This window comes from Poecilia reticulata, linkage group LG12, assembly GCF_000633615.1.
Source record: "Poecilia reticulata strain Guanapo linkage group LG12, Guppy_female_1.0+MT, whole genome shotgun sequence".
NCBI lineage: Eukaryota > Metazoa > Chordata > Actinopteri > Cyprinodontiformes > Poeciliidae > Poecilia > Poecilia reticulata.
This window is the reverse complement of record NC_024342.1, coordinates 10,069,879-10,085,991: the sequence shown is the minus strand read 5'-3', so window position 1 is coordinate 10,085,991 and position 16,113 is coordinate 10,069,879. Positions and strand designations below refer to the sequence as shown.

The window sequence follows — 16,113 nt, the reverse complement described above, 5'->3', positions numbered from 1 at the left end:
GACAGCTGTGATCCTGCTTAGCACAACTCACAAGTAGCAATGACGTTTTTATGGTTAGATAACCTAAAAAACACACTTTTTCTTTTTTCTTCAGAGGAAAATGGTCTGATTTAGAGTTTTGAAGTTCAACAAACTAACAGTTGTTCTGTTTCATCTCGTCTTTATTTCTGGGTTCTTTCCTCTTCCCGTCGCTTCCTGCTGTTCCTGCCTGTCTCTTTTTCCATGTACCCCTGCCTTGTCTGCTCCCCTGCTTCCACTGGTTGCTTTTATTATTTAGCACCTGTCGACCGTGGAACAGAAAACCATGTCATGCGAACTGTCTGACGTAAAAAAAACACACACCGTCCTCCCGAGCTCTCGTCCCGGCAGAAGCACCCTCTTCAGAGCGCTGACAGACGTAGACCTGCATGTGGAAGGTTTCAGATACTGTATATAGATGCACACACATCAAACACGCGCAGACAGACCTGCAGGCCTCTGACGTTTTCTGATGTACATTAGCTAATGCGCAAAGACGGCTGGGCTGAATTACCTCTACACCTAATGACTATTTCATGTCATGGATGGAAAGGAGAGCAACGAGGACGAGAGGCCAGAAAGTAAATACAGGGTTGCAGTCTGTTGACCTGCATTTGTCTGCTTTGGAAGTTTTATCATCTGCTTTCTGGATTATTGGTTACATTACGATTAAAATGTATGACCTATGTCAGATTTTCTCTACAAGTTTGACTCTATGGTCTTCTCCAAGTATTGTCCAAACACATCCTCAAATTTACTGAGAATCACTGTATAGTTTAAAATTATAAGCATGCAATGCTTCTTTTATCTGATAATAAAAGAAAAGTTTTAGTAAACAGAGACACTTCAGTTAATTCCAGTAACAATTATCCCTTCTTACAATGTCATTTCAAGTTGAAATTATCTCAGCGTAGCAGTGAGTAACTGAGAACTTAACAGAATCCTCTGAGTTCACACTGAGGATGGATTTCAGGACCTCACAGCCGTCCCACTGAGACATCAAAACACACAGCGTGTGACGGACGTGGATTAATTTTTACACCCCGTCGCTCATGGGCTCTCGCTGAAGTCTCTCAAGCTTGTGTAATAAAAATGATTGACATTTTCTTTTTCTCTCTATTCAGGAAGTGTTGGTGTATGAGCGTGTAGTTAAAGCGTGCTGTTAAACCCCGCTTCTTCACTGCAGCCCTGCAGGACTGATCATGCAGGTTTTGGACAGTGTATCTGGTTGTTTTTATGTTCACTTCTCACCTTTTTTATTGGGATAGGAAGAAAATAAGCATGGGTTTTGCAAACATTTTGTCTTTTTCATCCACTTTCAAATATAATTTAATTAGCTTAGCGTACACACTGGTCCCAACATTGGGCAATTGCAAAATTGTTTTGCGCCACGTCTCAGGTTGATGATTCAAAACTAAAATGCAACCAAAAACAATATATTAAGAGTTTTTGATGCTAACTCATGCATCTAAAAGAGGCCTGATAATAACCAGTCCTTTATTCTACACTTTTCTTCGTACAGAGGGTCTGGACCCTTGGCCATAGAGAAACGATTGCTTGCTGGAGGCAAGAACTCTGTTCAAGTTTTCAATTTTACCCATTACGTATGTAATGTGTTCGACGCTATGAAGTTTACCAGAAATTTCCTGCACTGTAAACAAACAACCTCTCCACTGCAAAGAGAGAAGTGCTGTCGATGTTAACTCAGTATTTGAAAGCTTTCCCAATATGGACTGAACGGCTTCGTTCCTCTGCTGCCATTTCTACAACTACAGGCAGACTACGATTCTAAAACCCTGCAGAAAATTGATGTCATCTTTCACAGCTTTTTCTGTTTTCTGACTGAAATTCTACCAGAGGAATGGTAAATGGATTGAACTTATATAGCGTTTTCCCAGTCATTTTGACCACTCAAAGCACTTCACACAATGGGTGAGTCACATTCACCCATTCGCACTCACAAACATACATCGATACGCAGATCAGTAGGCACTTTGGGGTTAAGGGCACATTGACATGTGGCAGGAGGAAGCTGGAATCGAACCTACAACCTGCCGATCGCACTACCTATAGAGCCTCAGGGGCCATTTCTACAACTACAGGCAGGGCTTTGATCCAAGTGAATGGGGGAAAGCCCGGACTCTGCATACATAACCAGGCACATGTAGATAACAACTGACAGCTAAAATTTAGACAACAGAAAGAAAGGACCTAAACAGGTTCCACTGTAAACAAAAGGAAGCAACCCACGACTTTCTTCCTTTCTGTGTACATGCAATCACAGTGCTATCCATGGACATTACTTCTGATGCAGACATCCTGCTGTAACAACTTTCACTCTAATCCATCACTGGTTTAAGAAAAAAAAACAAAAAAACGCAACTATGTCTCAACTTTCAATTCAAAACTCATCTGCTGCTCCATTACTTTCTTTTCACCCTTCTGTGCAACTCTGGCTTATAACTCTAAGCAGTCACATTCAAGATCCAAGCTATCTGTCAAGCAGACTTTATGGACCCATTTCACATTTATATGTGAAAATGCACAAACAGAAATACATGTGAATATGTTGGAGATTTTCTTTCTTCGGTTTATAAATGCTTATTTTTGATTTTAAGTAAATAAACAGGTATGTACACAAAAACAAGTTTTATATGGAATATGATGAGAAAGATAATGAACTAAAGGGGAATTGACAAGTCATTTCTATTAGACATTTGTTGCACTGATATAGTCAAAACTCATCAATTTACTTTAGACAATCATTGCGAATTTGTTTAATGCCATGAAAAGGGGTAACTAATATTTCAAACTAAACAATTAGCAATAAAGTAATAAATTGATTAAATGAGACAGAATGTGTCACTCGTGGGGATTATTTATTTAAGAATTTGGAGGCGTGTGGAAACAGCCAAGTAGAAAAAGACAGATAGTAAGGACTGTTCAGCACCCAATATATAATGTGAAAAATATTAATGTGCAAAAGGTTTTAAAAGCTGTGCAAAGTGCACCAGCATTTACAATGAAGTGCCTTGAGTGAGGTGGTCAAGCAATAAAGCATATTAGCCCAGTTTGTATTGCACACGCCAGTCACTCCTGTGTGCAGCAGACTTTAAAGGATCAGTGTCTCTAAATGTATTAAATTAGATCTTAAGAGGATAAAAGGATGGTACCATGACAAAATGTATTTCACTGGGTACAAAAACTTTGCTGATTCCAACTCCAAATAAAAAACGAAAATCTGAACCCAAAACAATTAAGTAAACCACTATTAAATATTCCTTAAATCGGTTATTTTGAAGAAGAGGAGACCAAACATTTTTCCATAATCTGCCCCTCGAGCTGCACAAGTTCAATATCTTTTCCACAAAAGCAGATATCTCTGAGCTCCAACTGAAATACTTGTCTCTCCATCTGAGAGTCCCATTTTGGGGATAACATATCAAATAGTTTTCCTTCAAATATTGTCAAGATGCCATCGAACTGTGCTCCTGTTATGTGTGGAAACCTTCTGCTCGCTTTAACTCGGATAGGGTTTGTGTCGTAACTGGACTAAAAATTATTTACATCTGAAATTGAACTCACCTATTTGATTTAGCAGCACAAGCAGTAGGAGCAAGTAACATACAATAATCATTTTGTAAAGTATTCAAACTGAGTATTTTTAATTATTTCTGAAACAAAGTCTCTCTGCCTGGATGTCTGGTTGTGGGTGAATGTCTGAACAAAGGAAGTGCTCAGTTTATACACATGAACACGTGCTGGGGAAAGACCAAGAGACGCACTCGGTTACGTCTGAGGTGTTTATTTGAAGATTTAGACTTTTTGAAGGTGAACCCCATGGTGAGCGAAGGCGGGTTGCTGAGCTCTGTGTGTCTGTGTGTGAGGGGGCTTTTCATACATTTATTTGTCTGTAATGTCTGGATTTGGGATTGATTGTTTGTTTTAGGTTGTTCTGGCACTAAAGACCTTTATTTACAGTAGATACTGTATGAAATGGGTGGAGAGAGAAAGGAAGAAGACATGCAGCAAAGGTCCCAGAGTTTGGACGAATGACGCGTCGAAGACTAATGGCCTCATTATGTGGGGAGCCTGCGCTACCTCTACGCCACACACCGCCCCATTGGGGTTGACTCTTGTGTTTATAGCAAGGTAAAAAAAAATGTTTCAAAGAAATAGAAATAAATACATGGTTTCCGAGCTATTTTTGATCAAATTCAAAGAATTGCAATTACGTTTTAGGAATAAAGACAAATATGATGCATCAGGAAGATTTCAACAAAAAGAAAGGGTTGAAGGATGGGAGGATATAGCTTTTATCTGGGAAAGGAGAAGCCAAATTAGAAATGTGGCATGATCCCCCTCCTCCTGGGACTGAGTCAATTAGCCTGCCTGGAGGATCTGCCAAGAGGATGGAGCAGAAGCTGGGGGATGGTGCTGATAAAGAGGGTGTTGGTGGGCGTGAATGGGTGATATGGGGACGAGATGAGACGGGACAAGGCCAAAGGTTGGGGGATATAAAAAAAAATAAACGAATAACTGGAATAATATCAAATGTTGTGCAATTCCACATGTGGAGAAGATTTGTCTATTTTAATTTATGAGTGCTGATTCAGTTTGTGCTTAAACGACCATCAAATAAAATGGTGGTTAACTTTAAACGATGCCTGACGGTCAGAGTATCATACATATAACACATGATACCTTTGCATTAATATGGATGGGTTGGCAAATGCACTAGAGACATTAAAGAAAAAAAAAGGAGCGATGAAAAAGAGGGTTGAAGTGATGATGGTGTAGGTGTGGCAGCAGCTGTGCTGCAGGATTAAACTGAGCACAGAATAAGGATGGTGAGAGGCTGAGTGCTCTGGCACGGAGCCACTTCTCCACCAGATCGATACGTCAAATCACAGCTGGAAACGTAGACTGGACTCCGCCAAAAACTCCCTTTAAAATATGGTGTTAGTCGTGACAAATGTTGAAAAATTAGTAAACAAGCCATTGCAAATTCAGCTTTCCTTTAATTTCTTTAGCAGTCTTCCTGTAATACAGAGCAGCTGGAGAGCAGCAGTAAGCGGGATTACAGGTGGGGGGAAAAAAAGAGAGGCAGCCAAAAAAAAAAGGGGGAGGGAGTCAGAAGCATGAATTGGCTTTGTGTGTAAAAAAATTTAGGAGATAGAAAAAGAACAAATGCAAATAAAGACATCATCTTCAGATGCAGCTGTTGTGTTCCCTTTAACTCCTTTCATATTTTCTCCTGTTACAACTCATCTCTTGAATTTGTCACTGCAGTTTTACATGACAGAAGAACATCAGCAAGAAGAGGAAAGAAAAGTATTTACACAGTCAAAGTCATTTATAACTTTAAATCCAAAAATGGTACCTTTACTCAGGTACCCTTGAGTAAAACCCAGTGCAATCAGAAATTTCCGATTTTACAAAGTAGAGTCTACCTGTGTGACATCCAATCTCAGTGTTGGAAGATCTCTGAAGTTTTTTTTTTTGGAGAACATTAGTTAACATTTTAAAAATTGAAATAATATGACAGAAAGTTGAGAGCTACAATAGAACGGTAAATATCAAAGTATATTCACCAATTAAATGGTCTGGCTGACGTGTTTGGGTAAATCCATTTGAGATTCTTTGGAAAGACTTGAAAATTGATTTTCACAGACACAGTCCTTTTAATCTGAACTTGAGATATTTAACAGAGAAGAACTGGTATAAATCAGTCTGTAGTCAACCAGTCTGGTGGAGAAATACCCCAAAAAACTGCAGCTATAACAGCAGCATGAGCCGGTTCTGCAAGGCCTTCAGAACATATTTTTTTGTCTGCTTTCACTTCAAATTATGTTGCAGTTTGTGTTGGTTTATCACAAAAAATCCCACCAAAAACATTTGATTTTATGTTTATAACACAATAATATAAGAAAAAGAAGTTAAACATATACAGTTAAAATACTTGCTGGGGAAAAAAATAAAAAGAGTTCACTTAAGTGTAATGTAAACCTTCTTTTGGTCTTAGGCGTCTTAAAAATTTTAATTGGGCTCATGTTTACACAGTCTGCATTTGCATACAATATCTGACTTGTGTTGCATAAAGTTATACAAATTACAGCCTAGTTTTAAATCCATTTACTTGCAAGTATGTCTTTTTTAAAATGGAGTTAAGATAGGACAGAGGTGGCAATTGCAGAGGTTTAAAACAAGAAAAGCTACAAAGGCAAACTTAGCATATGGTTTCACCCTAAGCTCCCAATCTTTCACTGACTGTTGTGCTAAATCAAATAAGTCTGTTGGACGTCCTCCAGTGAGCTTTCATCGGAACAGCCAAATTATCCAGTCACTGTCAGAGAAGGGCCAAGAATATTTTCTGGGAAAACCTCTGGAAGTGTGCGCTTGCTTCCACGTGAGGGTTTACCAGATCGGCATACCACTGAGTCCATTTGTGTAGCATCATCACAAGAGGCGGCAGAGGGTGGCAGGTACTTGAGTGGCGGGTTAAAGAGGCAAAAGCGAAGGAGGAGATACAGCAAGGCACACGCTCAGCAGTGTGTCACCAGGCAGACCGGTGTCTCCTTCCTTATCTGACAGGCACACTGCAGAACAGCAAAATCCTCTGCATAAGCCCCTCAAGCTTTCCCCTGGGACATAAGGGTAGAGCTGGAGAGAGTTCCTGAAACAATTCCAGCGCGTGTGTGTGTATTTGTGTGTTTGCCGTGTCTGCTTGAGCGTGTGACGAGTTGTCGGGAATCTCGTTATTTTGCTATTGCCTTGCGTTAAGCCCACTAATACTCCCTCACCTTCAACACCACATGACTGCTCAAGGTGATGAGACGGGGCAGGCCCAGTTTCCCTAATGCATGGGTACGCATTCAGAAACCTCTGCACAAACCCAGAGTGTAATTAATGGTCAGCCTGGCAATGAATAGATTGTTCTCCACTAGTGACAAATTCACCCACACGAGAAAAAGAAAGGAAGAAAGTGAAATGGGCCGGTTAGGAAAGAGGAGGAAAAGTAGAAGGCACTTTTATCACCAACACACGTGCTGGAGTTATTTTTGTAAAGGCTATACTGTCTAGCATCTGAAGCATAATAAGCACATTTTTACACCAACAGAAGTCTTTAAAGTTGATCACTGTAAGATATGCTTACAGACTTAAAATTAATGTGACTGTATAGCTCTATTCTGATGAGACAGAGGTGTAACACTGAATGTTTGCTTAAGGAACTCTGAATCAAACACTGAAGGATCTAAATGTCAAGCTTAGTCATTGAAAACACTGAGCTACCTGAAACTGCAACACCGAGGTTTCTTCCAGAGATTCTAGATGTTGGCATTAAAATTAACATTAAAAAAATTATTTTTTGTAGAATAATTTCTGATACCAATATAATAATTGATTTGGTGCAAATTGAAACACATCTAATCACCATAAGAAGAAGCAAAGTTTTAAACAGATTGTCATTCCTTAAATACTGCATCTGATCTCTGGATTCACTGAAGTGGCAAATCACAAACTTCTTTTTATCTACGCAGAAAATTGTTTCATTAACCAACATGGTTTTGCCTCAATATCTGAAAAAACAAAATCCTTACCGTTTCATCAGGAGAAAATGCACACATATCATAACATGAGCAGTTTATATAGGGAATGAATAAACCCTGCTGACGACACAGTAAGCCCAGTTTTATAGGAAGTTTGTTATGCACTGTGAATTTGCATTGCTAACTACGTTATACATCACCTTGTTGTGGCAACATGGTCATAAAAAAAAAACCAATCCACTGCATAATAAATTTCTCAAAAGCCAGATATCGTGACGACCTTTCCTCCCAGATCCAGACGTCTGGAGTGCCTCTCTGTTAGCCGAGACGTTTTACAGCTAGGAAGAGCAGCCCTATTATGGAAATAAACCTCGCAGCCAAAAGCAACACTTATCTGGCTTTGACATCACTATAGACAACGATTTGTATGGAGTGATTAGCAAAACCCTTTGAAGTATTGTTTTGGTAACACGGGGGAAAAAAAACTTGTTATAATAAAACATCCTGCTCATCCCAAATCTCCCTACATGGAGTAAAATGTCCCTCCTAAACTTTAAAACTGGTTTAGAGAGTTTAAACCTATTGCTGAACTTTTACACTTGAGTTCAAATCCTACTTGCTCTCAGGTAAAAATCTGCCTTTCTTGATGTGGAGAATACTATTCAGTCTTCATCATGTTCTCCTGTCGTGTACTGTTGTCTTTTGTCCATGTTGGTCAGATCTTGGATCTCTAACCCAGGATATCCGTTTGTACATAGAAGTAGAAGAACATAGAAGAACAACATTACTAGCTCAGTAATGGAAAACCTAAAGCTCATTTTTGGTCTTATTTGTTTCCTATGTAAAAAAAAAGAAAAAAAGAACAATCACAACAATGTGATAAACTGTTTTGTGTTGTACCTCAGGGATCTGATCTGGGTCCAACACTCTTTTGGCTGTACATATTCTTTCCTGGGCAAGTTATTAGTCAGTACAATGATATTTCTCAACTTGTTTATGCTGATGACATCCAGATAAGTTGCTCGTTCAAAGGTTGGACATTTTAAAAAGGATCTTGTTTAGATATTGACCTGACAGATATCAAGCACCGGTTAAACCACAACTTTCGTCTGTAAAGCGAGGAGAAAACTGAGTCTCTGATAATAGCTCCAGATAATAGAATCCCATCAGAAAACATATCAGCTTTTTAGACTTTTTCTGTTTAATCAAATTTTAGACATTTGGTTGTCCTTTTTGATGGTTCAATATCATCTGAACATTACTCCAAATAGTTGGTACAACCTTAAAAACAGCTCAAGACTGCTGATGTCAAAAGCTGCACTTGAGGTAATTATCCACATTTTTATTTCTTTTCGTGTTCAGGTTAATGTAACATTCTTAACCTGTTTAAATAAATCAGCGTTGGATCGTCTTCAGCCCATTAAAAATGCTGCAGCAAGACTTTTAACAGGCACCAGCAGAAGGCGGCATATTGCTGTAGGCGTGGTTTCTCTTCATTTGTTGCCTGTAAATTTAAGATTTAATTTTAAGATTTAGGTCTTAACTTTTAGGGTCCTACTTTGTCAAGGCCCCTAATGTATTGCTGAGATACGGAAACCCCAGTTTTTCTTCCCATGCACTAAGATGAAGGGGTCAGACTTTGTTGGTAAACCCAAACACTCGGTGGATCTCAGTCCCGCTTTTCTTGCATCGTTCTGACTCCATCAACCCTTAAAAAGCTGCTGAAGACATTTTTTTGTACAGGAAAGCTTTTAACTAATTAACTTGATGTTTTATTGTGTGCAATGTTTTATCTGTGTGTCATTGTGCTATAGCTTGCTTTATCTGCAAAGCACTTTGTGATTTTTATCTGTGACAATTTCTATGTAAATTAAATTTACTCAAGTAACACAAACAATGTGTGCATGTGTTCCTTCTTGTCTGAGAACCTCTACCCACATAAAAAGGTTACAGTTGAACATCAATCACCAAATATCCTACCATTTTATCTACTTGTTTCAACAAACTGATGGATTGGAAAACTGTCTTTGCTGACCCAGGGCTCAACTCTATTGTTGCCCAACCATCCATCCATCCAGTTGTTAGGCCATCCTCATGCATCATATAACGACTTTAAGGCATGAGTCGTTTATTTTCACAGCGCCTGCGGAAAGGTAATCAAAATATTTGCAACTGGACTGCTTCTTTGAAAATACTGCTTGCTTCAGTGTCACAGGATATGACAAGAAAAAAATTTTGCATAGAGGAAATCACAAGGTAGTCAGGTTGGAACATAGTTTATGCAAACAATAAGCTCCAGCATCCCGGATAAGAGCAGAAAACATGCCTCTTCAAACAGTCGGTTGTACTCGATTTTCTTTAGTGACTAAACGCATATGGACACCATTAAGGATTTTTATGGGGGACAAGTGAATAGATTTAAACCGTGCTTAATTATCCTTCCACGTCACAGTTGTGCAGTACTTTGTGTTGCTCAATAGCAACAAAATACGCTGAAGTTTGTGGTTGAAATGTAACAAAATGTGAAAAAAGTTTAAGTGCTACTTCGCAAACCTTCTTCCATGTCCTCTCTAAAAAAATGCACTAATTATGCTGTTAATTAGCCAAGGCATCTAAGAATTTTCCTTTTTATCAAAAGGCAAGTAAAAGAAAGCCAAAAACTGAATATTTGATGCTAACAGCCTTTTGCTTTTTATTTGAATGAGGGGATAACCTCCTCTGCAGTCTGTCCCCTCTGGCTATAGGCGAAAAAGTCAATATTTCAAGAGAGCAGAGACATTCATTTAACATTTCAAACAAAGGAAAAGTGACATTGCAGGCATAAATGCAAACAGACAAAAATTGAGCTATAGACTAGCAATATCACATTAGACACTACGACACAACCTACATCTTCTAAACTTTTCTGCGCTTGCTGTGCACACATGCTAGCCGGTTTCTGCTGACTTGGTGGACAATTTTCCACCTGAGCAAAGGGTTAAAGCAGGTCAATGTGCTTTTCTGCAGAGCCAGAGTTGAACTAGGGGTTAATGGGTTTTAAGGTGTGACAGCGGATCAGTCTAGAGGTACTTTAACCGTAAAGTTAGCTTGGTGGTCGATTCATCACCAGGCAATCAGCAGACCCACCTTGAACCCGGAGGATTGTTGGGTTAAATAAATGTTCACTGTGCAGCTCTGCAGTGTAAAAGGATAGCGCAGCATGTGACCACGTGGTACATGAGATAAAAGTAATGTCCACTGCATGTCTCGTTAGATATACCAAAGCTGTTTGTCCTGAGCGAGACCTTAACCCAGCCACCTAAAGTGCATTTGCTATACACACTTTAGGTGTAGATATAGGGTAATACCTGGACCTATGAGTTTGTGTCGTTTACTCAAAACAAACATTTCACACTATGCAGCTAAGGCATTATTTTCTTGTAGGCAAGTATCTCAAAAAGACAAAGTTTACTAAGATAAATTTACCTAATAAAAATGACCTAATTGCAGCAGATCCGTTAGTATGTTGTGTTAGAACAAAAAAAAAGTTAGAGCAGATGTTTCGAAGGGCACAGGACAGAATTATTTATCTGTACTTATCATCTTGGCTTGTAACAAGCTTCTGCCAAGAGTTTTAAAAAGGATGAGATTTAGCCACATCTGACATAATGAGAAGCATTTCCTTATAAACTAGTGCTGTTCCTACTTAACCACTTGCTAATTTTTCCCACTAATTGCTGAATACCATGGTGAGGAGAACTTACTGATATAAAATGAGTAGCAGGCTGGAAAGGAAAGGGGATTTGGTGTATGGAGAAATGGTCTTAAGAGTTCAGAAATTGCTCCTATACTCGGATTTTTCACACTCAATTATTTCAGGTTTACAGAGAATGGTCAAAAAAAGACATAGAAAAAAAAATCAGTGAGCAGCAGTTGTGGGGACAAAGACGCATTTTGATGTCAGGGAAAATTAGACTGTTTCAAGATGATAGTAAGACAACAGCAGCTTATACAACAACTTGTTAGAATCAAAGTTAGTGGAATACCATATATGAAGAACAAATCTTGAAACAATAGGTTACAACATTTGGTGCCTCTCATGTCAGCCAGTAGCAGAAAACCGAAGCTACAATTCTCACAATCTCACTGAAGTTAGAAAATAACAGTTTGGAAAAATGCTGCCTCATCTAACGAGTCTCGATTTCAGCTACGACATTCAGAATGGATCCGTCCAGCGACTTAGACTGACTGTGTTGGTGTTATGATGTGGAGGGTATTTTTTGGGTGCCTTACAGCCCCTTTGTACCAAACGCTGCATTGTTTAAATCTGGCTCATCTAACCTGAGTATCGTTGCTTTTAAGACCACAGTGTACCCATTGTCCAATAGTTACTTCCAGCAAGATATTGCAATATCTTTTCACAAAGCTCAAATCAAAAACTCAGTTCTTGAAAATAATTTCATAGTACTCCAATGGCTCCAAAGCACTCCCTTTGGGATGTGATTGAGTGGAGATTTGTCAATATGGATAAAAAATGTCTAATGAATGTTTCTGACTCCTTGTTGAATTTATGAGCCAGAGAATGAAAGCAGTTCTGAAGGCAAACCTGGCTCCAACCTGGGCCCTGCATGGTGTACCTCATAAAGGAGTGCATAGTTTTTTTGTTTTTTTTATCAAAAAGACACTATGTGTAGAAATCTGAGAAATCATGTAAATAACATGCAGTGAACTGAAGCACCTGAAAAGTAAAACCAAAATGAAAATAAATGCCCCACTATTGATCTGGGGAGCATTTTTTCAGTTGAAATGTTTGTGGAATAAATCCTGTGGCGTCTTGTCTGTTCCCCCCACAGACATGTCAAACCAGTCACACTGACATGTCGTTGTGGAAATATTTTTCAAAAGGGAAATCATCAAATCACAGCATAATAGCATTTTGGAAAAAACTTGAGGATGTTATTTATGGAAGGCTTTTTATTTCTGCTATTTAAAAGCATTGTAAATAGTAGCACCCAAAAAGTATGTCACTTAAGTAACTTTGACGGTTTCTTTTTAGACCCACGCAAGGGTTAATGTTTAGGCACCAAGGTATGGTAATAGAGGGGTTAGTGTGCAAAATGTATTTGGGCTGGTGGAGTGGGGGACTGCCGTATGACTGACAAAGCACGCACGTGTAAGCCAAAAACCCACTCCCTCGCACACAAAACAAGAGGATGCTTAGTGACAAGAAATAACAAAAAGCACGGCATCACACAAAAGGCAGAACAGACAAAGTCTTTATATAGGTACGTGAATAGTGAAAGAAAAGATGAAGATGAAAAGAGGAGGCAGGGGTGGGACGGCAGAGGAGCGCAGTGTGGCATGGGATAAGACACTGCTGTTTGTAAGACTGGAGAAAATGCAGAAGTAATGAGACTGTGGGGGGGAAACAGAATGCATTAGGATGAGGGTAAGAATAAGGAAAAGAGGTGAAACACAGTCCTAGCAGGTGTAAAAAAAAATCAACAAAGAAGAAATGTTTCAGATTAAACAGTCAACATTGCAAAAATGTGCTATTGTTTAACCATGTCAAGATCAGAAACTTACATAAAAGTCCTGTATGACCACATTATATAACTTTAGCTTTGCATGTAACAAAAACAACTGAAAACTGCTTGCAAAAGTAATAAAAATTGAATCCTTCACTTCCACTGATGGAAGTAACTAACACATCCCAGGCACACGTTCCCCTGCAAGCATGGAAACTATTTTCCGTCCCTAGTTTATCCTCAGGTATTTCCCTTACTTATGAACAAACACAAACACAAGGAATCTTCCTAGAGTTTGTCCCTTCAAAGATAATTCCTCTTGCACTTTTCCAGCAGTGACCCTGATGTGTAAAGTGTAATCCGTTACAAATAACACCTGAACAGGGTATTCCCAGCATCAACACACTGTGGCTTTAATTCAGAGCTATAGCTGTTTAAAAATAGAGAGAGCATCTCTATAAATATCTCCGTCTGAGTTAAAATAATCCTAAAAGCAAAAGGATGCGGGAGCTTCACGGATTATGTAATTAAATCCCGTTCTCACCTTCATCAGTAGCTTCCCTTTGCCTGCGTCCCGTTTCAGTCCTCAGCCCCTCTGAACCACTTTCCCCTGAGCAGGTGCCGTCATGGTCAGATAGTCCACAGAAAAGAGCTGTTATTTACTTTCTTTTTCTGAGCTTTTTTTTTTATCACTCCGTCTCTGAGCCTTGTAGAGATTTGTATCACAGCCGTGTTTCTGCGTGAGTGTTTGCGTGCTCACAACTACCAAAAGGTCCTGGAATCCCCGGGTCCTGCGCTACAGAGCGAGCACGGCTGAGCTCTTTCTCCGTCTCTCCTGCGGCACTCCTTTCCCTCCCATCCTGACAGAGAGGAGGGGAAGACACTCTGGGGGTGGGACAGAAGACAGAAGCTGCTTTTAGAAAAACTCTTTATCTGCTCTTCCTCCTCTCCATGCTCCTTTTTTTTCCCTGTGTCTCTTTTGCCTCAACTTTTACGCTCTGTCTTTTGGCTTGCCCTCTGTGACCGATACTCTTTCACTGCTTAGCAAGGCGTGAAAGCAAAGCCCTGTGTCTTGCATACACACAAACACACGCACGCACACACACACCCGTCTCTTTCCTTCACTGCCACTCCCTCTACCACGGTCCAGAGGTGAAGTATCTTCGTCACACAGTCACAACACACTCTTGTTCCATAAAATTGTATATATCACCAAGACTGGCCCTGGTTAAACGAAGGTCAAATAAACAAGATCATCTTGTCTATCTCCCAGGATTAGAAATAGACACTTTGACCCTGTTGAATGTCACATGTCTCAACCTCATTTCATTGTTCTTATGTTAACCTAAATGTCAATCTTGTCCAAAGATTGTATTTTTAGCTTAATTTTGCTGTATGTAGGAAATTTAGATTTTTTTTTTTTGCTGGACTTGATTATCTGAAGGAACAGATAAGCACTTTGAAATGCCTTCCTGCTAAAATGTGCTATACAAATAAAATTTGATTGATTGATTGATTGATAACAATATAACCCAAACAGAGCAGTCAGTCAGTTATTTTTCCAGCAACACGTCTCTGGATTAAATTGAAAAATCAACATGCCAGAAAAAAAAAAATGTCCTGATTTAGACATTTCAGAAGGTAAATTCAACAATATTACATGTAACATTAACTTTTAAGTAAAAAAATGCAACTCCAGAATTTTTAGCACTTTATGAGACACTTGCACACAATATTAGTCTGGATAATTTGTTCATTTAAAATGAAATCAATAAATACTGTTATTGATAAATAAGTTATAAACACTCCATCAAATAAATAAGTATCCCAAGAAAATATAAACAAAATTAACATACAAAATCTGTTTTAATGTGAAGCTTACTTTGTCAATCACAGTTTAATTAATTTGTTTCAACATTTATTCATTTATTTCAGGACCTATTTATGCATTTAGTTTATTGTTTATTTTATAGTGGTGACTTATTTTGTAAAGCTTCATGGACTTTTATTTTTTAACCCGGGTTTTTATGTCTTTCTACTTTATGTTCTTATATTCAAATGAAGGAGTGGAGTTTTTCCCTGCAGGGCGGCTCTGGTCAGAGTGCAGTGACCTGCGAGAAAGCGAACTTCGGCACATCAACTGGAGAGCGTAACGTGTGAGTTATTAGCACTTTAAATGACGTGCCGGGACAACGAAACACGCAGAATGTCTTTGGAGTGCGGGAACTGGTCTCCTTTTAATCAAAAGCGCTTCACAACCTGGTCAAATAAACACAACCCAGTGCAGGCAATGCCTACCTCAACAAAGCCATGCATTTCAAAATAAGAGCACGACCACAGCTTAACTACCCGGTTACAACATAAAGCAAGTTGTGCCAAAGCAGGGGAACCAAATTCTGCTTGGGATATCTACCGCAGCAGGAAACCAGTAAAATAGAATCGGATGTTAAATCATGTCGTAACAATCCTTAGCATTTCATCTGAGGCTTCTCCAACGTCCTCCATATTGAATGCTATGAAATTTGTCATCCTGTCATCCCAGTTGGTCCGAACAGCGCTCAGGGGGAGGAACACTTGATTTGACTGTTCATTAAGGTTTGAGACTCATTTGTGTGAAGCAGATGTGAACTCCCTCCCCCAAGCACTGCCCTCTGACCACAGAGAAAACTCTGTCCCCTCATTTGAATATACAAACAAGGAAGAAAAACAGTCTCAAATAAAAGTTTTAAAAAAGTCCCTAAAATAAGTGTCACAAAATAAAACACCACTATGAAATAAACAATGAAATAAATGCATACATATATCCTACTTAAGCCAAACAGCTCTACATTACAGACATTCACTAACCAAACCTAAGGCCTACATTTCTTTTACTTTTTGGCATGCCATGCCTTTTGCTATTTTTTGCCTGAGTCTTATTCATTTGAGTTCATTTGGAATATTTTGTAATACACCATGTTTTCTTGCCTTGACGTTGACATTCATCATGTTTCTCATCCCAGTCAACCTTGTTTTATGTCTAGACACTGTTTAGGAAC

General features: G+C 39.0%; 1 protein-coding gene across 2 annotated transcripts in view; it reads right to left on the bottom strand.

The window, feature by feature from the left end:
• The window catches only part of sema3b (sema domain, immunoglobulin domain (Ig), short basic domain, secreted, (semaphorin) 3B), an 89,616-nt gene that overhangs the window by 61,689 nt on the left and 11,814 nt on the right, over nt 1-16,113 (bottom strand). For both annotated transcript variants that reach the window (XM_017307978.1, XM_017307980.1), the window contains exon 3: nt 13,620-13,960. The gene's annotated coding sequence lies outside the window, so the exon portion shown is untranslated. The remainder of the gene's footprint in view (nt 1-13,619; nt 13,961-16,113) is intronic.